General features: G+C 44.5%; 1 protein-coding gene across 4 annotated transcripts in view; it reads left to right on the top strand.

The window, feature by feature from the left end:
• The first annotated feature begins 2,046 nt into the window (after window positions 1–2,046).
• ATP8B3 (ATPase phospholipid transporting 8B3) overlaps window positions 2,047–27,672 on the top strand; it is a 345,697-nt gene continuing 320,071 nt past the window's right edge. For 2 of the 4 annotated variants that reach the window (XM_077475865.1, XM_077475866.1), the window contains exon 1: window positions 2,047–2,249. The gene's annotated coding sequence lies outside the window, so the exon portion shown is untranslated. Of the gene's footprint in view, window positions 2,250–13,364; window positions 13,496–27,672 lie in introns of all 4 variants that reach the window. The other 2 variants (XM_077475864.1, XM_077475862.1) reach the window with 2 other exon arrangements.

The raw sequence follows: 27,672 nt of genomic DNA, 5'->3' as shown, positions 1-27,672 counted from the left end.
TTGAGGGTGATGAGCTGTGTTGCTTTTACGCCAAACATATCGTTTTGCATTGTGGCAAAAATTTCGATTTTGGTTTTATCTGACCAGAGCACCTTCTTCCACATGTTTGGTGTGTCTCCCAGGTGGCTTGTGGCAAACTTTAGACGAGACTTTTTATGGATATCTTTGAGAAATGGCTTTCTTCTTGCCACTCTTCCATAAAGGCCAGATTTGTGCAGTGTACGACTGATTGTTGTCCTATGGACAGACTCTCCCACCTCAGCTGTAGTTCTCTGCAGTTCATCCAGAGTGATCATGGGCCTCTTGGCTGCATCTCTGATCAGTCTTCTCCTTGTCTGAGCTGAAAGTTTAGAGGGACAGCCAGGTCTTGGTAGATTTGCAGTGGTCTGATACTTCCATTTCAAAATGATCGCTTGCACAGTGCTCCTTGGGATGTTTAAAGCTTGGGAAATCTTTTTGTATCCAAATCCGGCTTTAAACTTCTCCACAACAGTATTACGGACCTGCCTAGTGTGTTCCTTGGTCTTCATGATGCTCTCTGCGCTTTCAACAGAACCCTGAGACTATCACAGAGCAGGTGCATTTATACAAAGACTTGATTACACACAGGTGGATTCTATTTATCACCATCAGTCATTTAGGACAACATTGGATCATTCAGAGATCCTCGCTGAACTCCTGGAGTGAGTTTCCTGCACTGAAAGTAAAGGGGCCGAATAATTTTGCACGCAACACTTTTCAGTTTTTTATTTGCTAAAAAAGTTTAAATTATCCAATAGATTTCGTTCCACTTCACAATTGTGTCCCACTTGTTGGTGATTCTTCACAAAAAATAAAATTTTTATATCTTTATGTTTGAAGTCTGAAATGTGGTAAAAGGTTGAAAAGTTCAAGGGGGCCGAATACTTTCGCAAGGCACTGTATTTGCCGAAAGACAGGCACCGCTATCTACGCTGTCTATGCACTGGGCGCGCCGCAGTTAACGGCGATATGCTGCGAGTGGCGGCTCCCGTGCGCATGTGCGGGAGTGACCTCATCGCGGCTCCGACGAATGACAGCGCCGGAGCAGCGAGACCCACCAAGAAGATGGAGGCTCCGGACTACAGGGGACAGCGGTGACTTCGATTGCTCCTGTGTCAGGAAAGTGACACATAATGGACTACTATGCGATGCATAGTAGTCCATTATGCTTTACCTTTGCAGGGAATCAAAGAGGAAGTAAACCCTGATGGGTTTACTTCCTCTTTAAAGCTTCCCTTAATCAGGGGAATTCACTAAAACACTAGTTTGACAACAGGCAGTGGGCGGATCCTATAGCCAATCGCAGGCTGTTTATTGGCTAAGGATCTGCCCACTGTCTGCTGTCCATCACAAGGGGAGCGGACCTGATGGGCAACCAGTGTCTGTGAATCCCTATCAGGCTCTGCCTTCCAGATACAAAGCTCCCCACCTGTGCAGCAGCGAGAAGGAAATGCAGTTGCGATGATTGTGGAATGTTCATATGGTCATTCTAACCTCAGTGCCCCTTCAAAGGTGGTGCATGCCCCAGATCTGTGTGGAAACACATTGGAATTCTAAAGAGCGTTTTAGGCGCTTTTTTATGAATTTCCCTGAACGTTTTTATTGCACATTTCTTTACGTTCTAGTGATACCCACAGCCCCCATTTTTATATAGGCATCATTAAACCTGGATATAAGGGGCTCACAGGCAACTGGCTGCTATGTAGTAAATCAAAAATAAAAGCGTGAAACAAAAATGGAACTCTTCCCCACTCTATCCAAAATAACAATTTAATATAATTAATTTTATAACTTAATAATTTATCAAAAACGTTTTAGAATGTCTGAATTTCTATGAAGCATGCGTTGGATTCTCATCTTGTATTATGTTTTTATGTTCATTTTACAGAGACGTTTCCTTGTTCCAAAGGTCTGTTGCTTTTGCAGTATGTTGGATTTCACTTCATTTTCATTGTCAGCCTTTAGGTTCTGCAATAATCACAGTGTGCTTCAACAATGCTTTAAATGCAGGAAACCTGATCTCAGCATCTATTATTTTAGGAGAATAGGTACCACATTACAGTGGTAACAGGTGCAGCAAGTAAATTGTCTAGGAAACCTGTACACGGAACTGTAGGGTGGAGCTTACCTTTCATGTACAACAAGCTGCCTCTGTCCACTGTCTGCTAAATCTCCTATTCGGGTTTATTAATATTCTCCTTCTTTGGATTCCACCCACACAAGCTCTGGTAAGACCGGCTACATATATATATATATATATATATACAATATATATATATATATATATATATTTTTTTTTTATTCTGATAGAGGGAAGAACAAAGAGACATATTCAGATCTGTTCAATTTGCTGTAAGATACCTAAGACAGTGCATTGGAATTGAAATTCTAGACTTGGCATTTAAATAAATTTTGATCACAGCTAGATGTATTTAGACATATTTCGATATGGTACAAAAAGCAGCATTTTGATTTACTAAATAGCAGCCAGTTGCAGCTTTTTGTTTTAGCAGTTTGAGTGATTAGATGAATGAAAATAGGTTGTATTTAGTTGTGAGTTTCACAGTCTGATTTAAAAAAAATGCAAATCTATGTTCTAAATACAAATGTTGGGGGTCACCATAGAAAAGTATGTGTAGTTACATAATTTTACTTGTTTGCAATGTTTAGATGACATTTGTGTAGATATTATTTTTTTTTTTTGTATTTAAATAAATCTTTAACATTTTCTCTGATATTATATGATGCTTTTATTATATTTTGGTGCACAGCAATTATTATTTTTTATGTTTTTGTCATATTTCCTGGCTTGTACTTGTTTCTTATTGTATAGAATTCAACTCAGTTATGCATTATAAGGTAAATATGTCCTAAGGGAAATATCTTCATCACTGTGGTCACCTCAGTGTATTTAAATCACAAGCCAACTGAAATTTAAAGTAATGATCAGAGGAGCAGAATAAACTTTACACGTTCAAACTGGTTTTAAAACTCAACGTGTTGCTTTTTGTCAGAATGAGGACATTCCATACACATTGCTGGTGGTGGTTTCAGAGGCAGGCATCGATAGTTTCAAAAAATGATTAGATAAGCACCGGAATGGCCGCAACATACAGGGATATACAATGAAATACTGACATATAATCTCACACGTAGGTTGGACTTGATGGACTTGTGTCTTTTTTCAATCTCATCAATCTCTTGTTACTAAACTACTAGTGCATTTATATTTGCCAGTTATAAATACAAGCTTGTCTTCTTTACATGAACTACTTGGCTACAACAAAACATCATATGAAGCCCCAGAATCCTATAACAAAACCACAGGCAGACACAAATGATTCATTCCTTTTTATTTGGTAGGTGATAGAGTCTGGCTATCTTCAAAAAATGTATAGGCTAAAGTGATACTAAAGGCTCATTTGTTTTTACCTAAAGTGAAAAAAGAGGTTTATACTTAACTACTCTGTGAAAAAGTGTTGCACAGAGCAGCCACTTAACTCCTCTTCTGGGGACTCCCACCATTACTCTCTGCTCCTCCTTTTCTGCGTGTACCCCCATAGCAAGCCACTGGGCTGTGTATGTCCATAGACACACACAGCACAGCTTGGCCCTGCCCCCTGCTCCCTTCTTTACAGAATTTGACTTGACAGCAGCAGGAGCCAACGACTCCTGCCACTGCTGCCTCTGTGCCTGTGAGAGTAGGGATAGAGAATCAGTGTTGCTGCAGATGAACTCAACGCTGGATTGATACAGGACTCAGGCAAGAATTTAGGAAGGGGAGGTAGTGTGAACAGTGAGTGGAAAGTTTTTTACCTTAATGCAGTTAATGCATCAAAAGATAAGTTCACCATTCATAACATGTTACATGTTACATCCATATTCAGGGTGTAACATATTACGAACGGACCGGCCCTCGCTCCCCCGCTCTGACAGCTAGTGGAGGATCTTCTCCCCTGCTAGCTGTCACAATTTAGAAAAAAACACGGCTGAGCATGCCTCTGTAAATGGAAAATGACAAGTCTCGACAGCCTTTGCAGCTGTCGGTTTGCAGTTTTCAATGAACTACCACAACACTGTGGAGGGGTGCGGTAGTTCATCGAGTCTTCCTGCCAGATTGTATTTGCTGGCCCATACGATGTACAGGCACACAGATACACTGACTGATCTGCAGAAGACCTGCATGGCAGCAGCGGTCTGCTGATCACTGGTGAAATGCTTTAGAGGCTCCAGAAACAAAAGATAATAAATGCACATTTTTGTACCTACAAAAAAATTTGCATTTATTATTTTTTGTTAAAAGTTGAACTTATCCTTTAAGGTAAAAACACGTGACTTTGGAACCACTTTAGATTACCTTCTCCAAAACTTGGACCTAAGCTCATTGGTTCTTTTGAAGTAGTGGCCCAAATTACACAGTTACATAGTTAACCACTTAAGAACCAAGCCTCTTTCTGAGATTTGTTGTTTACAATTAAAACATTTTTTTTTGCTAGAACATCACTTAGAACCCCCAAACATTATACATTTTTTGTCTAACACCCTAGAGAATAAAATGGCGGTTGTTGGAATACTTTCTGTTACACCGTCTTTGCGCAGCGGTCTTACAAGCACACTTTTTTTTGGAAGAAGATACACTTTTTTGAATTAAGAAATAAGACAACAGTAAAGCTAGCCCAATTTTTTATTTATTTTGTGAAAGATAATGTTATGCTGAGTAAATTTATATGACATGTCACGCTTCAAAATTGCGCCCGCTCGTGGAATGGCGACAAACTTTTACCCTTAAAAATCTCCATAGGCGATGTTTAAAAAATTCTGCCGGTTGCGTGTTTTGAGTTACACAGAAGGTCTAGGGGTAGAATTATTCCTCTTGCTCTACCAATCACAGCGATACCTCACATGTGTGGTTTGAACACCGTTTTTATATGCAGGCGCTACTCACGTATATGTTCACTTCTGCACGCGAGCTTGTCGGGATGGGACACGTTTAAAAAAAAAAAGTCTTATTTATTTTACCTTTTATTTTTTATTTTTACACTGTTCTTTAAAAAAAAAGTGTCACTTTTATTCCTATTGCAGGGAATGTAAGCATCCCTTCTAATAAAAAAAAACATGACAGGACCTCTTAAATATGAGATCTAGCTTAGTTTTGACGTTGCTTCCTCCCTGCAATGATATGGTGACGGGTGGGGGCTATCTTCCAAGAATTATTTGTGGATCATGGAAAGCTACAGTATCTGACAGGATGGAAATGGTATGGTCCAAAAAAAGATTTGTGGAAACCAGAATAAAATATACATTGTCCCCAACAAATCAGAAAATTCCCAAAAGATATGTGTTACTTCTACTGTTACTTGGCCTAAGCTTTTTGATGCAGATCCTCCACTCCCTGCACTGACCCTGATTTGTGACCCAGCTTCTCAAGTTCTCTTGGACTTCTGAGAGCTGTGCCTAGCCGGAATTTTCTAGACACTGGTCTCCACTCTCTACAGGTACATTCCTATTTAGCATATTTTTGTTCAGTCTTATAGATGTCAGAAAACTGTCCACTACCCTGGATATGCCTCTGAGACAAAGTAACATGAGATAACAGTGGTGTTATGTAGATGTCCAAACCAGCATTTAGCATGTTAGATGCAGAAAATAAGGAGAATATTTCAGCTGATTTCACAGGAACATGTAGCACATAAGATGCCAAGGGATTTTATCTCCCCAGTGTAGATACAGAGTAAACAGCAAGCATGAAGTCACCAGGACATTCTCCAACAGGCCAACCAGTTGAAGTATCATGCGATACTTGAAATGTTATATAGTACAGTGGGAATCATTATTTTTCAATAGAGTCTATAAGAATAATTTGGCTATATTTGAACACAGAAGCAAGAAAACTTTATAGGAAAGGCCTACAAATGTAGCTACAATACAGTTGTGGCACACGGGAGCCCATAGGAATACATTACAGAAAATACCATGCATGCCTAACTGCTGACTCAGACATATACTTGCACATGTGTATGGGCATATTTTGTCAAATGTAAAATTTTACATTTTGATGAAATACACCCATACACATGTACAGTACAAGTATAGCAAATAAGTGCACACTGCATTTACAGATCCTTAAAACTTAATGTGGATTCAGATCCTTGAAACTTCCATAATTGTGTTGCTAAAATGATTACCTCAAATAAAGGTTTCTCGAGACAAGGATGTCAAAGTGTCCCCCTTCCCACCTCAAAGAGACTTTAATGCCCACATGCCACACATATGCCTGTGCTGAGAGCACACTCACTGTGTGGTCCCTGCAGAGAATCCTAGCTGTCAACCACAGCTCTTGGTCCCCACTAATGATTGGTAGCCAACAGGACTGGCTCCTGGTTATGTGACCAGTGTGACAGCCAATCACAGTGGTCACGTGATTACCGATTCTTCCTGCCTCTTGGGGGTTCATAACCATTTAAGGAAATGCTGGGGTGGGCTACAAAGGGTTAAGATTAAACATATTAACACCTTACATATAGCTGTAACTTATAAATGAAGGTTACAGCATTGGCTTTCTCTAATAAACAAAGGCAGAGCAGGGCTGGGCTGTTACACTGACAGCTCAGTTCTATAGATTACCGTATATACTCGAGTATAAGTCAACCCGAATACAAACCTAATTTTACCACAAAAAACTGTGAAAATATATTGACTCGAGTATAAGCTGGGGGTGGGAAAATGCAGCAGCTACCGGTAAACAATGCCCATCGGCAGCCTCACTGTGCCGATCTGCAGCCTCACTGTGCCCAGTTGCATTCACACTGTGCCCAGTTGCAGTCTCATGTGCCCAGTTGCAGTCACACTGTGCCCAGTTGCAGTCTTATTGTGCCCAGTTGCAGTCACACTGTGCCCAGTTGCAGTCTCACGTACCCAGTTGCAGTCACACTGTACCCAGTTGCAGTCACATGTGCCCTGTTGCAGTCTCATGTGCCCAGTTGCAGTCTCACTGTGCCCAGTTGCAGTCTCACTGTGTGAGAGAACCACCGCTCCAGGTCCACAAATCCAAGAAAACAGCCCCTCCAGGAATGGAGAAACCCAGGTGCAGGCACGGCATACACTTGTTGCAAATAATTGAAGAACTCTGGACGGCCACACTCCAAGATAAATTCAAATGCCTTTTATTTGTGGAGCAGAATCACACAAAAGTGGGTCAAAGCACCAAAACTAACGCGTTTCACACTACCAAGAGTGCTTACTCATAGCATAATGGTCTCAGTTTCACTGTGCCCAGTTGCAGTCTTATGTGCCCAGTTGCAGTCACACTGTGCCCAGTTGCAGTCTCACTGTCTCCAATTGCAGTCTCATGTGCCCAGTTGCAGTCTCACTGTGCCCACTTGCAATCTCATGTGCCCAGTTGCAGTCACACTGTGCCCAGTTGCAGCCATACCTTTTATTACTAAAACAGCGTGTGTCTCCCTCTGTGTAATGCATTCTGTTCGGCCGGTGTCTTGTCGAGAACTGTCCCCCATCGGATAGTGTCAGCCCTGTACTGCGCTTGCGCAGTACGGAGGACAAAGGAGACACCGAAAGTCTCTGAAGATGAATGGCGCCTGTGCACTTAATAGTACCTTCTGCCCTGAATCCAGGTTCAAGCCCCACCATCCAAGTGGACATAGAGTTAGAATAAAAATTTGCCAAGTGTAGTGAGGCCGTGCCCGAAGCGTGGCGAGTGAAGCGAGCCCACGAGGGGCCCTGTTACTAAGTGCTGTTTTACATCATCCATGTCCACTTGGATGGTGGGGCTTGAACCTGGCCTCAGGGCAGAAGTTACTATTAAGTGCGCAGGCGACGTTCATCTTCGGAGACTTTTGGCGACCCCTTGTCCTTGCACAGTACAGGGCGGACACTATACGATGGGGGGACACTTCTCGTCAGAACACTGTCCATTGAAACAAAGCCTGCCCACCTCCTCCTTGTCTGTGATAAGCGGAACACTCATATGATTTCCCAGCATCGTATCAGTATTCCTCTATCACGGACAGATGAGGAGGAGGCGGGTCAGACTTTGTTTCAAGGGACGGCTAAACAGAATGCATTACACAGCGGGAGACACATGCTGTTTTAGTAATGAAAGGTGTCTCCCGCTGTGTAATGTATTCTGTTTAGCCGTCCATTGAAACAAAGCCTGCCACGCCTCCTCCTCATCTGCCTGTGATAGAGAAATACAGATATGATGCTAGGAAACTGTATGACTGTTCCGCCTATCACAGGCGTGGAGGAGACGGGACGGGTTTTGTTTCAATGGACGGCCAAACAGAATGCATTACACAGCAGGAGACACACGCTGTATTAGTAATAAAAAATATGGCTCACTCGAGTCAGCAGCAGAACGGAGGGGTAATGGGGGACAGCAGCAGAACGGAGGGGGAGTGGGGGAGACAGCAGCAGAACGGAGGGGGAGTGGGGGAGTCAGCAGCAGAATGGAGGGGGAGTGGGGGACAGCAGCAGAACGGAGGGGGAGTGGGGGACAGCAGCAGAACGGAGGGGGAGTAAGGGACAGCAGCAGAACGGAGGGGGAGTGGGGGACACAGCAGCAGAACAGAGGGGGAGTGGGGGACACAGCAGCAGAATGGAGGGGGAGCATGCTCACTGTAACTAACAAAGTGTGTGTAGCACACTAACTTGGAATTTTTTTAATGACTCTGGCTGGTGGCAAACACGCAGCGGACCTCGTGGGCGGGAGGACTCGGAGGCTCAGCTCAGGAGAGGAGAAATTGAACTGGAGAAGTCTGGCAGCTCAGAGTTGGATTGCACTGCTGGCAATGTGCTACAGCGGCTGCGGGAGTAGTCGGCGGCGGACTGTCTGGCACTAACTGGGCAGTGGGCACAAGCTGGATCCTTACCAGCAGTAAGTGTAGCTCTGTCTGGTGTAGTGTCTCTGGCTGGCTGCTCCCTCTCGGAGGCGCTGCTCAGCCTAGCAACCAGTTACTCAGGCATATGCAGGATGCGGCTGCTAACGGGAACTGAGTTCCTGTTGTTGAAAAAGTACAGGAACTCCGTTTCCATGCGTTCCCGCAGGACTTGAGCCCTGGCAAATATCAACACTGAAGCTACAAATACATAGCTAGTGCGATTACCAATGTGTTTAAGGCATAACAAAAGGCAAAAAATAAATGTCCCCATTTACATAAAGGTCAGGTTAATGTAAACCCAGCGATTTTCTCACCTGTGTCCAATTGTAGAGATTCCCCTTTGAGTTCCTGTCAGGGCTGGGCTCAGCCCTTCCTTCTCTGCTGTCGGCTAATTGCCAGCTGGGCTCAGCCCTTCCTTCTCTGCTGCCGCTCAGCTGTCGGCTAATTGCCAACTCCTATATCTCTTCACAGTTTTGGGCCGTACACATGATTGGATTTTGCGACGGGAAATGTTCGATGTGAGCTTGTTGTTGAAAATTCCGTCTGCTTGGATTCTCCATCGGACATTTGCTGTCGGAATTTCTGACAACAACTGTTTGAGAGCAGGTTTTAAAATTTTCCGACAACAACAAACTTTGTTGTCGGAAATTCAGAGCGTGTGTACACAAGTCCAATGCACAAAATTCCACGCATGCTCAGAATCGAGTACGAGACGTAAGTGCTTGGTCTGGTAAAACTAGCATTTGTAATGGAGATAGCACATTCGTCACGCAGCAAATTTTAAAATCTTTCAATGCAGCATATTCTCTTCTTCTGTATAATGCTAGAATAAAAGTTGCTTTGCTGCTGATATTCACACACAGTTCTGACAAACTAATTTCTTTATTATTTCTCGTGATCTCCTGAATAATCTTTTTTTATTTTTCGCCAGATCTCCAGAATAATGTTTCTACAGTAGTAGTAGTAGTAGTAGTAGTGATCTACTTTTTTTTATTTTTATTTTTTTTATCAAGATCTCCTGGATTTTTTTTTTTTATAATGATCTCCATAATATTTTTTGTTGTTTTGTGTGTCAAGTTACCACAATACCATTATTATCTTGTTTTTTTTAACCTCAAAGTGGTTACATAGTTACATAGTACATAGTTAGTCAGGTTGAAAAAAGACACAAGTCCATCCAGTTCAACCAAAAAAAAAAAAAATAAAAAAAAAATAAAAAAAATAAAATAAAAAATAAAATAAAATATACTATATACATACATACATACACATATATATACATACATATATACATACATATACACATATACATACATACATATATATATATACACACATATACATATACATACACACACATACATATACACACATACATACACATATACATATACCAGCCCATATACCCAATTCTATACCCACAGTTGATCCAGAGGAAGGCAAAAAACCCCAGCAGAGCATGATCCAATTTGCTAAAGCAGGGGAAAAAATTCCTTCCTGATCCCCCGAGAGGCAATCGGATTTTCCCCGGATCAACTTTACCTATAAATTTTAGTACCCAGTTATATTACGTACACTTAGGAAATAATCCAGGCCTTTCTTAAAGCAATCCACTGAGCTGGCCATAACCACCTCTGCAGGGAGTCTATTCCACATTTTCACAGCTCTTACTGTGAAGAAACCTTTCCGTATTTGGAGATGAAATCTCTTCTCCTCTAGACGTAAAGAGTGCCCCCTTGTCCTCTTTGTTGACTTTAAAGTGAATAACTCGACACCAAGTTCCCTATATGGACCCCTTATATATTTGTACATGTTGATCAAATCCCCCCTTAATCTCCTCTTATCAAGAGTGAATAAATTCAGTTCCTCTAATCTTTCCTCATAGCTGAGTTGCTCCATGCCTCTTATCAGTTTGGTTGCCCTTCTCTGCACTTTCTCCAGTTCCCCGATATCCTTTTTGAGAACTGGTGCCCAAAACTGAACGGCATATTCCAGATGAGGTCTTACTAATGATTTGAACAGGGGCAAAATGATATCTCTCTCTCTGGAGTACATACCTCTCTTAATACAGGAAAGGACTTTGCTCGCTTTGGAAACCGCAGCTTGGCATTGCATGCTATTATTGAGCTTATGATCTACCAAAACCCCCAGATCCTTCTCCACTATGGATTCCCCCAGTTGTACTCCCCCTAGCGTGTATGATGCATGCATATTCTTAGCCCCCAAGTGCATAACCTTACATTTCTCAACATTAAACCTCATCTGCCACATAGTCGCCCAATTAGACAGAGCATTGAGGTCTGCTTGTAAATTGGTGACATCCTGTAAGGACGTTATTGCACCACATAGCTTGGTGTCATCTGCAAAGACGGAAATGTTACTCTTGATCCCAGACCCAATATCATTTAGGTTGGTTGGTGTTGGTTTCCCTTGTTAATTTGACATTGTATTTTTGAAATGTACTTGCCTACTCACAAACAAACTGTCCTTTTTGAACTAAAACACAAGTAATTAAAAAAAACAGCAATTTATTAGGGGTCATAACAAACTAATGAGGAAGGCAACGCTGGATAAACTGTTGAAATTGGCAAAGCCTTTGTACCCCAGGGCAGACATCAATTATTTGCCAGGCAAAATTGGTAGCCTGAGGAGTCCACTTAATAGGGAGCACAATAGGATCCAGGAATCTTAGAGATTGGGAGCAGCAGCAGATTACATATATGTCCCCCAGGCTGTGGTCTTACAACAGCCTTCATTTTTTGCCAGACCAGACCGAACCCAGGCCATCACTCTCTTGACTTCGTTCCACGCTTCCTTCCAGGCTGTGGCTGTGGTGTTGGAGTTGTGGCAGAAGGCGGAGGAGGAGTATGGTCCAACTCCCATACATGAGTTTCATTGGTGAGCTGGCACCACACTCCCTTATTTAGGGCCTGAAATATGACCTCCTCACAGATGAGATGTTGGCCCTCCATTTCTTGCATCTTACTGGCCGTCATACACGCATAGGCCTCCTGGACATTAGAGCTGTTTGTGAGGACCACAGTAGCCTGCCGAATCAAACCAAACACTGCCTCCTCTATGTTCTTCCCCCTCCTGGGCCTTTTTGTTTGAAGGCGGAGGGGAGGAACCTGGGATTCGGTACTGGGCATGGTCACCTCCTGGCTGCCACTTTCCACGGCCACCTCCTGGCTGCCACTTTTCACCAGCACCTCCTGGCTGCCACTTTCCACACCCTCCTCCTGGTTAAGACTTTAATGTGTATGAAAATGGGACATAGTTTTAGTTTTTTGGTCATCAATCACACACAATTTAGAGCTCATGACTGTTGAAAATTGAATGTTAACAAATAGAAAAGACTATCATTCTGACCCCAGCATTTTTCATTCTTGTCCCAATCATTTTTGGCTACTACTGTCTATTGATATATAAACCACTTTGTTAAATCCGAAAATTAGTGATCAACAATAACATCTAGTTAACATCATTAACATTTTGACCAGAAATATGTTGAACAATACTATACCTGGCTCAAGCTCCACATCTTCCTGGATGAAAGGCCAAGGTTGTACGTCGGAAGCCTCATCTGATGTGGAAGCAAGAGTGGAAGAAAGGATTGATAGTGATGGCCTGGGTTCACTCTGGTCTGACAAAATGCAGTACCAGAGCCTGGGGACATAGTACCAGAGCCTGGGGACATAAATGTAATCTGCTGCTGCTACAGATCTCAGGGAATCCTGGACCCTTTTGCTCTCCCTATTATACGTACTCTTCAGGCTACCAATTTTGGCCTTCAAATAGGTGATGTCTGCTGTGGGAATCACCAGCTTCACCAATTCCAACAGTTGCTCCAATATGCTCAAATATGTCCTTTGTAGAGGTGGTGGACATCTCGAAGAGTGCCGACTATGATGGGAAGTATGGACCGTACACAAACCCAAATTTGAGAAAGGCCATGATCATGACTAAAGTTGCAGAAGAATTTTGGGGTACGACGATCCAAGGAGCAATTGAAGAAAAGCTGGTCAGGCCTCAAATTGAGGGAGCAGGATCAGTACAGAAGGATCAAGAGAGTGCTGCAAAAAAGTAAGTATTTTCGACCCCTAATACAATGTTTTTGGCAGATGCAGGTAAACTATATTTGTTCATGCCTGTTTGTATGAAAAGAGGTTTAGTACATTGTTGTTTAGATGTGTTTGTAACTAGAATGAAATGCAAACTTGATTCAGTGTAAGGAGAGGACACTCAGCAGCTGTTTACACATCTGAATGCAGGAGCACTAGTGTGGGACACCAGAACACCCTTTTTAATGTGTCCACACAGGTGCTCCAGTGGATACTAGGGGGCTCTCCATCTGTGAAACTTTAATAACAAAAAAGGTAAGTATTACAGCTATTTCTTGCCTCAAATATCTGTGTGCTAAGTATACCTTATTTTTAATGCACATAGGGGAGCAAAGACTTGGGACATCTGGGGACACCAAGAACACCACACCTCCTAAAGAAGGGAAATCCCCACACACCATGAAGAAGATGTGGAGGCAGAGGTTCTGGAATTAGGTGAAATAGTGACCACAACAGGTCAGTATCTGAGACCACAGCTTCAGTTAATAGATGTATGTCTGCATACTTATAATACAAGGTGTGTTTTTTTTTTTGTTTTTAGGTGAGGTGGTGGATGTTCTGGAAGAAGAAACAAATTTCACCAGTGCAAGTGCACAGATCCTTATTGGGGAGATCATGGTGTGCAATCGGGAATAGATAAGATAAAGGAAAACAACAATGATGTTGAAAAAAGACTAAACAACATCATTGATGTTTTAAGCAGAATTTAAAAGACCCAAAAATGTTTACATGTTTTGAATATGTTTTTTAATTTTAAAAAAGTTTTAAAGTAATTTGAAAGACAAATTTTGAAGATGTACAGCGTGGGGGTTATTTACAAAAGGAAGATCCACTTTGCACTGCAAGTCCACTTGAAAGTGCATTGAAAGTACACTTGGAAGTAAAGTTGCTGTAGATCCGAGGGGGACATGCAAGGGGGAGGGGAACTGAGGGGGACATGCAAGGAAAAGAAAAAACAGCATTTTAGCTTGCCCATAATTGGATGATAAAATCAGCAGAGCTTCCACTCTTTTCAGATCTACCCCTTATATTTAGAGTGACTGCACTTCCAAGTGCACTTTCAGTGCAAAGTGGATTTGCCTTTCGTAAATAACCCCCAGTGTGTCAACATGTGCTATCTGCCATCACGGGATATCAATGTACGTGTTTTGTGGGTACAATCCCTTCCTCGCAAATAAAGTAGATGAGAGGAAGGGATTGCACCCCTGAAACAGGTCCATTGATCCCCCATGATGGGAGCTAGCACATGTTGAAATTAGGCATGGCACCAGGATGGCACCAGGAGGGAAATCCACATTTTGACTCCCAATTTGTGTGCATCTTCAAAATTTGGCTTTTACAGGGGCGACATCACCCCATCTGATGAAGGCAATATCAACACAGTTATGATATACTGATGTCACATATTGCCTTCAATTTATCAAAGTTGTTGAACTATGTTCCTGAGTTGTTTATGTTATGGTTTTAAACATGTCTGTTTAACCCAAAAAAGGATATTTCTACTGTCTAACATAAAAATGTTATACACCAAAGATGTTGTTTTTTTTTTTTTTTTTTTTTTTTTAAATCTTTATTTAAGGAATGCGGTACAAATAATGCAGTTTCATAACAAATTGTTCACCAACAAACAAAAAAATAAAAAAAAAATGTTTTTCGTGCCAAACCAAAGAGACAGGAGATCATCAACGTCCGTAGTTAATACTCAATAAGATCAGAATTCACAGGGCTATCAACCCTATGTGGCAACCGGAAGTCAGACATAGTCATATCCCTCCCCTTAAAACTTTTTGTAATAAATCCAAGCCCTTTCCACCCCCCCCCCCCCCAAAAAAAAAAAAAAAAAAAAGGGGGGGGGCCCGCCTGGCCCGCTGTCGAATGGTAGAGTGGGACATCAAAAAAGGGGGGGTAGACTGTTTACAAATCAAGGCGGTACTGTGCCCCTGTGGTAGGCCGCTACTCATCATCACTTTTTTTGGGCTTGCATTTCAGAAAATGCACTCGACGTGGTACTTAGCCCAATGGATTGGGATCGCGGTGCAATGCCCTAGATGTCCCGCATTCCAAGGGTATTTTTAGTATAAGGAGGAGAAAAAGAGATAGAGATAGGGAATATAGAGAAAAAGAAGGAAGCAGGGGGTACACAAGAGGGGAAGGGGTGGGAGGGGGACAGACTTCATCAGGGCCCGCAGCCCCGGCCATGATCAGATCCTCAGATGTAAGATTTGTATTCGTCAGAGTATCGGAACATATCCCAGTGTGTCCAGCGTGCATTGTGTTCTTCCTCACGGTCCCCTAAGGCAGCTGTAAGTTGCTCCATCCGCTGTATGTCGCACACTCTGGTGAACCACAAAGATACCGTAGGTGGAGACTGTTGCTTCCATACACTGGGAATACAAGCCCATGCCGTGCTCAGCAGATGCCGCAATAAGGATTTGCTGTACTGCCTACACGACATTGGGGTAAGGTTTAAGAATATAGCTGCTGGATTATCCTGTAAGGAGATATCTGTGATTTTTTGAATGATCTGCAAGACCTGTCTCCAGAACTGGGCTAGATCCGGACACTCCCAGAAAATGTGGAGCAGTGTGCCATTGTGGGTGTTACATCTCCAACATAAGGGGCTAAGGCCTGGAAATATGGACGCCAGAACTGACGGGGTCCTGTACCAACGCGTTAGAATCTTGTAGGTCATCTCCTGATATTTGCTACACAAGGATGATTTGTGCGCAAACAGGAGAATACGTTTTTTTTGATCCTCCGTGAATGTGGTATGGAGATCCCGTTCCCACTTCCTCAAGTATGGAGGGTCAGCTTGCGACGCGTGAGCGAGTAAAATATTATAGGAGTAGGAAAGCGACCCCCTTATGGGCCCTTCTCCCGAACATAAGCCCTCAAAGGGAGTCAATTGTCTGCGAAAGCAGCCGCTGTCTGGGAGTGATCGGAGGAAGTGTGCAAGTTGTGTAATCTTCCATTTCCCCAAAATTGAAGAATTAAGGACAGGATATACGCTTGCCGGGTCAACCCACCCCGTGGAGCCGAGAAAAGTAGAGGCTCTGACCAAGCTCTGATCCGAGTGGAGTCTAAATGATCTGTTCGATACTCCTGGTGGGAAGTCCGGGTGTCCTATTATGGGCGTCAACGGAGATGGGGAGCTGGCCGTCCCCGCGATTCTGAAATATGTGCGGAGTGCCCGCATGGTGGGTTCGATTAAAGGGTGCGGCGAGGAGAATCTGGATAAAGGGGACCCACTCCAGGGTAGCCCCGCCAGGGGAATCGATATAGACTCCTGCTCTAGTCGTACCCATAATTTTTGGGGCGAATGTCTGCACCAGTCCACAACTCTATTCATATGGACTGCTGTGTGATACAGGGCAGGGTCAGGGAGCCCAACCCCCCCTCTAAGTTTCGGTCTCTGTAGTAGCGAACCCTTAAGCCGCGCTGGTCCACCCTGCCAGACGTACTTAATAAAGAGTGAGCGTAGTTTGCCAAAGAAGCTACGCGGAATCCCCACTGGTAAAGTCTGTAAGAGGTAAAGCAATCGCGGCATAACGTTCATCTTTAAGACATTGCATCTACCAAACCAAGAAACCGCCAAATTTCCCCATCTGTCTAAATCTAGAGAAATACTATTTAGTTATGGCTGAAAGTTGAGTTGGTAGATAAGTCTCGGATCCGAGGGAATTTTGGTACCTAAATACTTGATTGCTTGGGGGGCCCTGCGAAAGTGAAAGTTGCCACTAAGGCGATCCCATTGGCTAGGAGGGAGGGAGACATTAAGTGCCTCTGATTTTTGAAGGTTGATTTTGAAGTCCGATAGATCGCCATATCGGTGAATTTCCGAAAGGAGGATCGGGAGAGAGGTATGTGGATCGGAAATATAGAACAAAAGGTCGTCCGCATAAGCAGCGATTTTATGGTGGTATGAGCTTGTTTCCAGTCCCTTGATGTCAGGGTTAAGCCGAATATGTTGCAATAGGAGTTCCAACGAGAGTATGAAAAGAAGCGGGGAGAGTGGACATCCCTGCCTCGTTCCATTGTGTATATTAAAGGATTTTGAGGTGACCCCATTTACCCTGACCGAAGCTGTAGGGGTAGAGTAAATCGCCGAGATCCAGGACAGAATGGGGCCCGGCATCCCAAGGCGTCTCAGAGTAGCTAGGAGAAAAGTCCAGTTCACCCTGTCGAACGCCTTTTCGGCATCCGTAGACAGAAGGATGAATGGAGTGTTTAGTTGTTTGGCTCTAGCAATAACATTTATTGTCCTGACCGTATTGTCCCGGGCCTCTCTATTGCGTATAAAGCCCACCTGGTCCAGAGGGACTATACGCTGTAGGACTGTCCCTAGCCTTGTGGCCAAAATTTTGGTGAGCAACTTCAGGTCGCAATTCAATAGCGAGATAGGCCTATAACTCGCACAAAGAAGTGGATCCTTCTCCGGCTTGGGGATCACGGTGATGCTAGCCTGTAAAAGATCTTGTGGCATGTGATGACCCTCCAGTATTGCATTGAAGGCGGCCACAAAGTGAGAGGCCACCTGTGCTTGAAAGATTTTGTAATACGCAATTGTGAACCCGTCAGGGCCGGGTGCTTTTCCTTTCGGGGATCCCGCTAGGGCACCCGCCAGTTCTTCCACCGTTACAGGCTGCGATAGATGTTCCACCTCTTCGGCATTGAGGGAAGGCAAATTAGCGGCCTTTAGGTAGGCGTCTAGCGCCGTTCCCCTATCCTGAGTCCGAGCACTCAACGGGGAAGAGTGAAGATTATACAGCGCTTCGTAAAAGGAGCGGAAAGACTCCGCCATAGCCACCGAATCGTGAATTCTGTGCCCTGTGGGGGAGGACAAAGCCGATATATATGACAGATTACGTTGAGTTCTAATGGCATTCGCTAAAGTTCTGCTACATTTGTCCCCAAATTCGTAGAACGTTCTGCGAGTTTTCATAAGCTTAAGCTTGGATTGGAATAAGGAGTGTTCTCTTATTTGCTCCCGAAGTTCAGTAACTTCAGCTTCCAGGGCTCGGTTTGGTTGTGCTTTATGACGTTTTTCGCAATCGTGCAGCTTTGAAAGCAGCTCAGACAGCACTTTCGCTCTGGCCACTTTAAGTCTGTGGCCGTGTTTAATAAGCATTCCTCTAATGTAACACTTGTGCGCCGACCATATAGAAAGGGGATTAGGGACCGAATCCTTGTTGAGATCAAAGAAAAGTTCCAGGTGGCTCACTATATCCGCCTTCACCTCAGGGTCTAGGATGAGCGAATCATTAAGTCGCCATGTAGTGGAACTACGTGTCCGATTGTGTAGTGTTAGAACCATAGATATCGGCGCGTGACCTGACAACGCGATGTGACCGATCTGGGCATTAGTTACCAGTGGGATCGTGGCGTGAGAGACTAGAAAGAGGTCAATTCTGGAATATGATCCATGCACCGCTGAGAAAAAGGAGTAGTCTTTCTCCTGCGGGTGAAGGATACACCAAATGTCGACTAGCCGATGGGAGTGTAACAGCTCCTTAACTTGAATTCGGGATCTCTGGGATAAGGCCGAGCTCCCCGATGAGGAATCCCTCCGAGGGTCGAAGGTTAAATTGAAGTCCCCCCCCACCGATGTTGGTTTGTTAAAAAACCTTTTTATAACGCACATGTGAATGTGCTTTGAGTAAAATGTTTTATACTCAACAATGTGTGGTTTCTTCTTTCAATGCTCAATACCAGTTTTTGTAGTAAGTTGGTGTAGTTTTACATGACAATGGGGGTATTTAATAAAGGCAAATCCACTTTGCACTACAAGTGCACTTTTAGTGCAGTTTCAGTGCACTTTCAAGTGCACTTGCAGTGCAAAGTGGATTTGCCTTTAGTAAATAACCCCTACAGTACTCAATCATGCCACTTTAGGGACTCAAACAGGCATGTACTGGCCATTGGTGACTACCGGGAGTTTCCCGGTGGGCTGATGGCTCAGTGGGCCACTCTGATGTAAGGGGGCTACTGATGGGACACTCTGATGTAAGGGGGCTAGTAATGGGACACTCTGATGTAAGGGGGGCTGATGGGACACTGATGTAAGGGGGTGCTGATGGGACACTCTGATGTAAGGGGGCTAGTAATGGGACACTCTGATGTAAGGGGCTAGTAATGGGACACTCTGTTGTAAGGGGGCTGGTGATGGGACACTCTGATGTAAGGGAGTGCTGATGGGACACTCAAAATGTAAGTGGGCCTGTCTGGATGAAGTCCAGGGCCAAATTTCTGTCCCAGTCCAGCCCTGGACTCAAAGCAATTAATTCATGGAGCTGAAAAGGATGATTATTTTTATCATTAATGCATTACATACATTAACAACAAAAACATAATAGTTACCTGAAGAAGAGATTGTCACCTTATGAATCGAATACATTACATTTGCACTATTGAAGATAATGGCCAAAAAAAGGCAATTGGAGAACCTAGGAGACAGCTAAAAGAAACACAAGCAATAAATCAAATGGAAATATTAGTTCAGTTTAAACCAAAAAATGTATTTTAAAAATGTTTCACACATTGTCTGACATATCAGTGGCCCCCCTACCTGCAAAGTACTCAACATACTTCTGTCTAACTTTGCGGGCGCTTTGGGGGGGCAAGCCAGGATGACCAGGTTCAAGTGTCGTCAGAGTTGTATTTTGAAATCCGGCCCCAGCCCCAACTGAGGCCACATAGTTTGTTGCATTTTTTATGAGGTAATTGTGGAGAATGCAGCAGGCAAGTACAATATTATTCAGTTTATATTCCACCATGTGGATTGGTGTCAGAAATAGGCAGAATCGCCTGGCCGGTAGTTAAAACCCCTCTGCTCCAGGGTGAGGGTCTGCATGGGGAACGGCCGCATCAGGTGATCACCCAGCTCAAATGCTTCATCAGCGACGAACACAAACGGAAGACCACCCACATTGTCCTCCGCAGGGAGGCAAGCCCAAGCTGCCATTCTGGAGCCGTCTGTAGAACTCCGTCTGGGCGATGACTCAATCCTCCGACATCTGGCCATTCTTCCCCACGTCCACATACAAAAACTCGTATGTCGACGACACCACGCCTACATCACAATACTATTAAACCCCTTATAGTTATAATAGTATGACCCCGAGTTGGGGGGTGGGACAATGTGTATGTGCTTCCCATTGATTGCCCCATCGCAGTTAGGAAAGTCCCACTGCTGAGCTAACTGGCTGCAGCAGCTAATGCCTCAGTCTGCCATGAGCTTGAGCTTGGATCAGCTCGAGAAAGGAGTGCAGCCATCACGTTATTCACGGCCAGCGAGCTCGAAAAACGCATTGCATTTCCAAGCCTCATTTTGATGCCCATTCACCACTGCCGGCCGGAAAATCATCTAGCGGTGCTGGAAACGAGCATAGGAACGACCTATCCATCCAAGGGATTGACTACACTGATGCCCCCTGTTGTATGGGCCTTATTTTACCTGCTTTTCACCACAATAATGTGAGGGTTGCTACAACTACTTGTTGATTAATAAAACTGTCATACAGTCTGCACCCAGAGGCGCCTCTTTTTCTCGTTTGTTTCTAGTGTTTCGGGAACATGGTTTCTGGTATATGGTAACTCCCTCCAGCTGAACGAATCAAAGACAGAGCTTCTTATCTTGCACCCAAATCATAAGCCCGCAACCAAAACCTCCTGGTCTCCATGAACCGTCTTTGGGCAGACTATCTCTCCAAAGACCAAAGTGAAGAGTCTCGGGGTTATTTTAGACGCACAAATGTCAATGGATGCGCAAATAGGATCTGTAGTCAGTCGATCTCACCATCTGCTGCGCATGCTTCGCAGACTCATCCCTTTTATCCCAAAGAATGACAAAGCAGTGGTAGTTGGAACAATCATTAATTCACGACTGGACTACGCAAACTCGCTTTACATAGGATTACCACAATATCAACTTGCGCGATTACAACTGATCCAAAACACGGCGGCAAGGCTGATAACAGGAAAAAAACCCTGGGAATCCATCTCTCCTTCACTGTGGAGCTTACATTGGCTAACCGTAAAAAATCGGATCACGTTCAAGACCCTTTGCCTCACCCACAAATGCGTGCATAGAGAAGCTCCGCAATACCTAATGGAGAAAATAAATCATTACACACCAAACTGCAGTCTTCGATCAGCCAACAAAAACCTCCTCCTTGTGCCCAAAGCCCGGTATAAATCCAAGGGTGATCGGAGATTCGCTGTCCAAGGGCCTCGGCTATGGAATGCTCTACCAATCAACATCCGCCTGGAAGAAAATCACCTGGCTTTTAGAAAAAAAACTCAAGACCTTCCTCTTTTAGCAGACGATCAAAGCTCGCCACAGCGCCTAGAGGCGATTCAGTTCGCATTGTGCGCTATACAATTATTTCATTCATTCATTAATTTCATTCATTCCACTGGATGGCTGCCGTGTTTGTGGACTTTGCTATCCCCCCTCCCCCCCATCCCATTTTTTTACATTGTGCCTATTGCTATTGTGTATGCATATAGTGGGGACCTATAGCCTCACTTGTGCCTCTCAGTTTTAGGCTTATTCAGCACCGTGTTTTTTTGTTATTTTTTCTTTTTTTAAATTATTGTGGATTATTGTCTTATTTTTTGCGCCATCTACTTGTATTACTAGCAGAAGAAAAACCCAGTGGTTTTTGTTTAGTCTTGGATGCAGTTTCAAACTTGTGGTCATACATTATGGCATCAACTTTTTCAAGCATTTGCCGACTAATTCTTTCTGGGCCACTCTTTGCTGACAGCCGTCCTTCCAACATTGGAGTGGAAAGTTTGTTCCTAAGATCAGTTTTCATTAACTTCACAAAGGAAAACACATGTTCTACCTCAGCTGTCTCATGGGCATGTCTTAAAAAGAGCTGGCAGTGCCAGCCATAGGTGTATAATTATGCCTCTATATGCCCATTGCCTGGTGATGGTGGGAGGATCAAAAAGTCTCTCCATTCCCCTGCCCACTATGGCAACCGAAAGTCGCGGTTTGTGCATTTGCCCCAAAGCCACCGTTACCTGGCAACTAGGATGCCAGGAGAGGAGAAGCCGAGGCTACTACCTTCCCTATATGCTGCTGCAGCACCTTGCTGGCTTGCAAGTGCGGGAGGCGGGTCTCATAGCCACCTCCTGCACATGAAAGCAGTCGAGGTGTGCAGCCGCATATAGGGAAGCTAGTGTATGCCCACTCTTCTTCCCACTGGTGAAGAAGTTAGATCTGATGCTCCAGGTCAAGTGCTCCTTTCTTTAATGGTAACTACAATCTTTTTTTTTATATCTGATCCTGTGAGTAATAATTTATTGCCTGGTGTTCTGTGAGTAATAACTGGCTCTGTGAGTAATTATTGGCTCTGTGAATAATCATTTATAATGGGCTCTGTGAGTAATAGTTTATAACTGGCTCTGTGAGTAATCATTTATACTATAACTGGCTCTGTGAGTAACCATTTATACTATAACTGGCTCTGTGAGTAATAGCTGGCTCTGTGAGTAATAATTTATAACTGGCTCTGTGAGTAATAACTGACTCTGTGAATAATCATTTATATCTGGCTCTGTAAGTAATAACTGGCTCTGTGAGTAATCATGTATACTATAACTGGCTCTGTGAGTAATAATTGGCTCTGTGAGTAATAATTTATAACTGACTCTGTGAGTAATAATTTATAGCTGGCTCTGTGAGTAATAATTGGCTCTGTGAGTAATAATTTATAACTGGCTCTGTGAGTAATAATTGGCTCTGTGAGTAATAATTGATATCTGGCTCTGTGAGTAATAACTGGCTCTGTGAGTAATCATGTATACTATAACTGGCTCTGTGAGTAATAACTGGCTCTGTGAGAATTAATTGGCTCTGTGAGTAATAATTTATAACTGGCTCTTTGAGTAATAATTGGCTCTGTGAAGAATAATTTATAACTGGCTCTGTGAGTAATCATTTATACTATATCTAGATTTGGGCCTCAGCATAAGTCTGACTGGAGCCTGACTGGAGCCCGCCCTGCCCTGTGCTTTCTGGGAGAGGGTACTTAAGATGCAGATGTCACGTGGTTCGGGGTTCCGGTTAGGGTTGCCACCTTTTCTTCAAGCCAAGCCGGAACATTTTAGTGGTGCACTGCACTACGCTTGCTTAAAGAGGAAGTAAACCCTGATGGGTTTACTTCCTCTTTTTTTCCCTGCAAAGGTAAAGCATAATGGACTACTATGCATCGCATAGTAGCTCATTATGTGTCACTTACCTGACACAGGAGCCAGCGAAGTCGCCGCTGTCCCCTGTAGTCCGCCGCATCCATCTTGCTGGTGGCGTCTCGCAGCTCCGACGAATCACAGCGGCGAAGCCGCGATGACGTCACTCCCGCGCATGCGCACGGGAGTCGCGTCTCGCAGCTCCGCTGCTGCCATTCGGCGAAGCCGCGATGACGTCACTCCCGCGCATGCGCACGGGAGTCGACAAATTAGGCAAATCCATTCTTGGACTTGCCGCATTTAGTGCGCCTGCGCGCCGCTGTCTACGGCGCATGCGCCGTAGACAGCGGTGCCCATTTTCGGGCAAATATCTCCTAAACCATATAGGTTTAGGAGATATTGCTTGGACCTACAGGCTTACCTGTAGGTCAAAGTGGTTTGAAAGGGTTTACTTCCTCTTTAACTTAGCCTATTCACCAGAATGGGGCTGTGCTACAACCGTGTGCAATGCACATGGCTACAGCACAGTGTCATGGGTTTTTAGGGGTTAAAAACAGGAGGCAACATTCTTCTTCACCTCTCGTCAAATACCTTCAAAACATGATCCACTATGGATCACTCTTCAGAGTGCTCTGCAACTCAGTTTACACTTGTGGTTGGGGGACAGTAAAAATTTGAGGTTGAGCTGTATTTTAACTGCTACCCAACCATTCCCCTTAAGCTAAAAAGGCAGCAGAGGGGGATGTATACCTGAAACCACCAAAATGCTTTGCATCACAGTGCGACAAAACATGTCTGCACTGTTGGGTTCACTGAGCAGCATTGCCTGCCGAATGTGGCCCACTCAAGTGAATAGGGGCTTCCTGCATCCATGTGCAATGCATTCAATTGCGGGGCGATGCTGTGGGGTCAGAGTGACAGGAGGGGGCAGAGTGACAGGTGGGGGCAGAGTGACAGGAGGGGGAAGGATGACAGGTGGGGGAAGGATGACAGGAGGGGGCAGAGTGACAGGAGGGGGCAGAGTGACAGGAGGGGACAGGATGACAGGAGGAGACAGGATGACAGGAGGAGACAGTGTGACAGGAGGAGACAGTGTGACAGGAAGGGGCAGAGTGACAAGATGGGGCAGGATGACAGGAGGGGGCAGAGTGACAAGATGGGGCAGAGTGACAGGAGGGGACAGGGTGACAGGAGGGGACAGGGTGACAGGAGGGGGCAGAGTGACAAGATGGGGCAGGGTGGCAGGAGGGGGCAGAGTGACAAGATGGGGCAGGATGACAGGAGGGGGCAGAGTGACAAGATGGGGCAGGATGACAGGAAGAGACAGTGTGACAGGAGGAGACAGTGTGACAGGAAGGGGCAGAGTGACAAGATGGGGCAGGATGACAGGAGGGGGCAGAGTGACAAGATGGGGCAGAGTGACAGGAGGGGACAGGGTGACAGGAGGGGACAGGGTGACAGGAGGGGGCAGAGTGACAAGATGGGGCAGGGTGGCAGGAGGGGGCAGAGTGACAAGATGGGGCAGGATGACAGGAGGGGGCAGTGTGACAAGAGGGGGCAGGATGACAGGAGGACCTGTGGAGTGGACACACTATTCTATGCAGGACATTGTACATTGTATTATGGTGGCACCGGGTCTGACTCCCGATCATTACATACAATACAGAGGTCATAGTAAAGAATCCTAAAAATTCCCCCTCTCCCCCTCCCCTCCTCAGATCTGTTTTTCTTACCCAGCCAAGTAGTGTGGATGGATCTGATTCCGTGGCTGGTCTCTTGCACGGTCTGTTCCTGGTCAGCTCAGCTGTCTGTGTGATAAATGACCTGCTGATTGGCCGATCATGGAGCTCTTATCCCCAATCCAGCGCTCTCCTTCAATTCTACACGGACACCCGTACACTCAAAGGGCATTGCTGGGCAGACTCATTCTTCTATAGCGGTCTCCTCCTCCGTTAAGTTTTCCAGAGTTTGAGTGCCCTCACCCTCAGTGTGTGCCGGGCATCTCTTCTCCTCCTGTACGATCTGACCTGTGCATTGCCTGAGAAAAGTTCTGCCAGAAAAAAGCCATGGGAGCACAGGACAAAATCTTTAAGCTGCGGTTCCCAGCCGCTACATTCCACCCGCGGATACTATAGAAGCGGCATCAGGACTGATTAGTAATGTTCCAGCTGAACAGTTAGAGCCCTGAGGCACAGTGTGCTATGGATCATTTGTTCGGGGTCCAGGAGGCAGGAGACCCGGACACGTGATTCAAAATTACTCTAAACCCGTACTGTCCGGGTGAATCCCCGGACAGGTGGCAACCCTAGTTCCAGTCCAGAAGTATGTTCTAACTCCATGGTCCTGGTCCTCCTGACCAGCCCCCAGGAAGGCTATGGCCTGGGGTGCAGATCCACCCGAATTGTTGTCTCGGGGCTGGCTAGCCCGAGGCAAGGAAACTAAAGAAGGATTCCGAGGTGGTCCGGTGCTGTCTCCGGTAGTTGGAGAGGCCCAGTAACTCCATAGCTATCCAAGGGAGGACTCTTCAGAAGAAGGCCGCGTACAGGTTGGCTTCTTAGCAAGACCCTGGTGGGGCTAAAGTACCAAAGTGAATCCAGTCTGGGTATCGCCAAGCTGGCTGAAAGATCCAGGTATCACACGAGTGTTCCACAAGTTTTAGTTTCCTGAATGTTCTACAACAACGTCTGTGGCAGAGACTTTTTCCTGAGTAAAGCACCTTGTTGGCTGCTAGGCCTTGTGAGAGAGGGACTATCCAACTTGATTGAACGTCCAGTTGTGTATGGCTATTCTCTGGATTTAGTAAAAGTAAGAAAGTCCTTCATCATTGACTTTGACACTAAGAGCACCTGAACTTTCTTCCTGACCCTCTGATCCTATTTTAAGAGACTGTTCATTGTCTACGTTTTTGCAAATAAAAATCCCTTTATGCGGATCTGTCGTCAGTCTCTGAGTTTACTGGGCCATCTACCACAGGAACCCCTAGACACAGATCGAGGAGAAGGTAACGGTAAGCCCAAACAAACCAGCAGCTCCTTCGGGGGTTAGTGCTACAGTAATAATTTATAACTGACTCTGTGAGTAATAATTGGCTCTGTGAGTAATCATTTATACTATAACTGGCTCTGTGAGTAATAATTGGCTCTGTGAGTAATGATTTATAACTGGCTCTGTGAGTAATAATTGGCTCTGTGAGTAATCATTTATACTATAACTGGCTCTGTGAGTAATAATTGGCTCTGTGCGTAATCATTTATACTATAACTGGCTCTGAGTAATAATTGGCTCTGTGAGTAATCATTTATAACTGGATCTGTGAGTAATAATTGGCTCTGTGAGTAATACTTTATAACTGGCTCTGTGAGTAATAATTTATAATTGGCTCTGTGTGTAATAGTTTATACTATAACTGGCTCTGTGAGTAATCATTTATAATTGGCTCTGTGAGTAATAGTTTATACTATAACTGGCTGTGTGAGTAATCGTTTATAATTGACTCTGAGTAATAATTTATAATAGGCTCTGTGAGTAATAGTTTATACTATAGCTGGCTCTATGAGTAATAATTTATAAGTGGCATTATGAAATACCTTAGAACGAGGCCTCGGCATCTGATCTTGGTCCACGCTGAGGGAGCTGACATGTTCCCTCTGCGTTTCTTCCGGGGATATGGCGGCTCCGGCGCTGTGAGTGGACAGAGCCGTGATTATGCCATGGCAAGTCTAAAATGGCCGGGCCTATTTTTGGGCCCAGTCCGGGCCTACTCATGGGAAAGGGAAAGCATAGATATTGTAAATTTAACAGGATGTGGGAATTTAGGTACTTTCAGTGTCCTGAAGGATAATATAGCTTACAGTCCCAGGAGAGTTAGATCTGTGACTTGGTATTCAATAAATTCAGTATGCAGTGTGTCAAAATCAGATGGGGGAACACATTGTGGAAAATGCTTTGTAAGTTGAATAACTTCCAGAAATTTAGCAGTAGACTTGTTTGATGGTTTTTGTAAAGCCAACAGCTAAATGATTCTGTTTGCAAAGGCAGTTGATTTTAATGGCAATTACTGCAGTTACTACAGATGATCCCTTGCTTGGTAGCCAATTAAAATGCTGTTTGTTGGTTTGGTTTGCACTATTAATGCCTTGTACACACGGTCAGACATTCCGACAACAAAATCTGTCTGATTTTTTCTGACGGATTTTGGCCCAAACTTGTATACACACGGTCGCACAAAGTTGTCGGAAAATCCGATCGTTCAGAACGCGGTGACGTAGAACACGTACGACGGGACTATAAAGAGGGCCAGTAGCCAATAGCCTTCATATCTTAGTTTATTCTGAGCATGAGTGACACTTTGTCCATCGGAATTGTCTACACAAAATCGGAATTTATGTGATCAGATTTTGTTGATGGAAAATTTTAGATCCAGCTCTCAAACTTTG

Source organism: Lithobates pipiens, unplaced genomic scaffold (genome assembly GCF_037356315.1).
Source record: "Lithobates pipiens isolate NorthernLeopardFrog02 unplaced genomic scaffold, aLitPip1_a1.2 Scaffold_13, whole genome shotgun sequence".
In the NCBI taxonomy this organism is placed as follows: Eukaryota; Metazoa; Chordata; class Amphibia; order Anura; family Ranidae; genus Lithobates; species Lithobates pipiens.
This window is presented reverse-complemented; position numbering and strand designations above follow the sequence as displayed.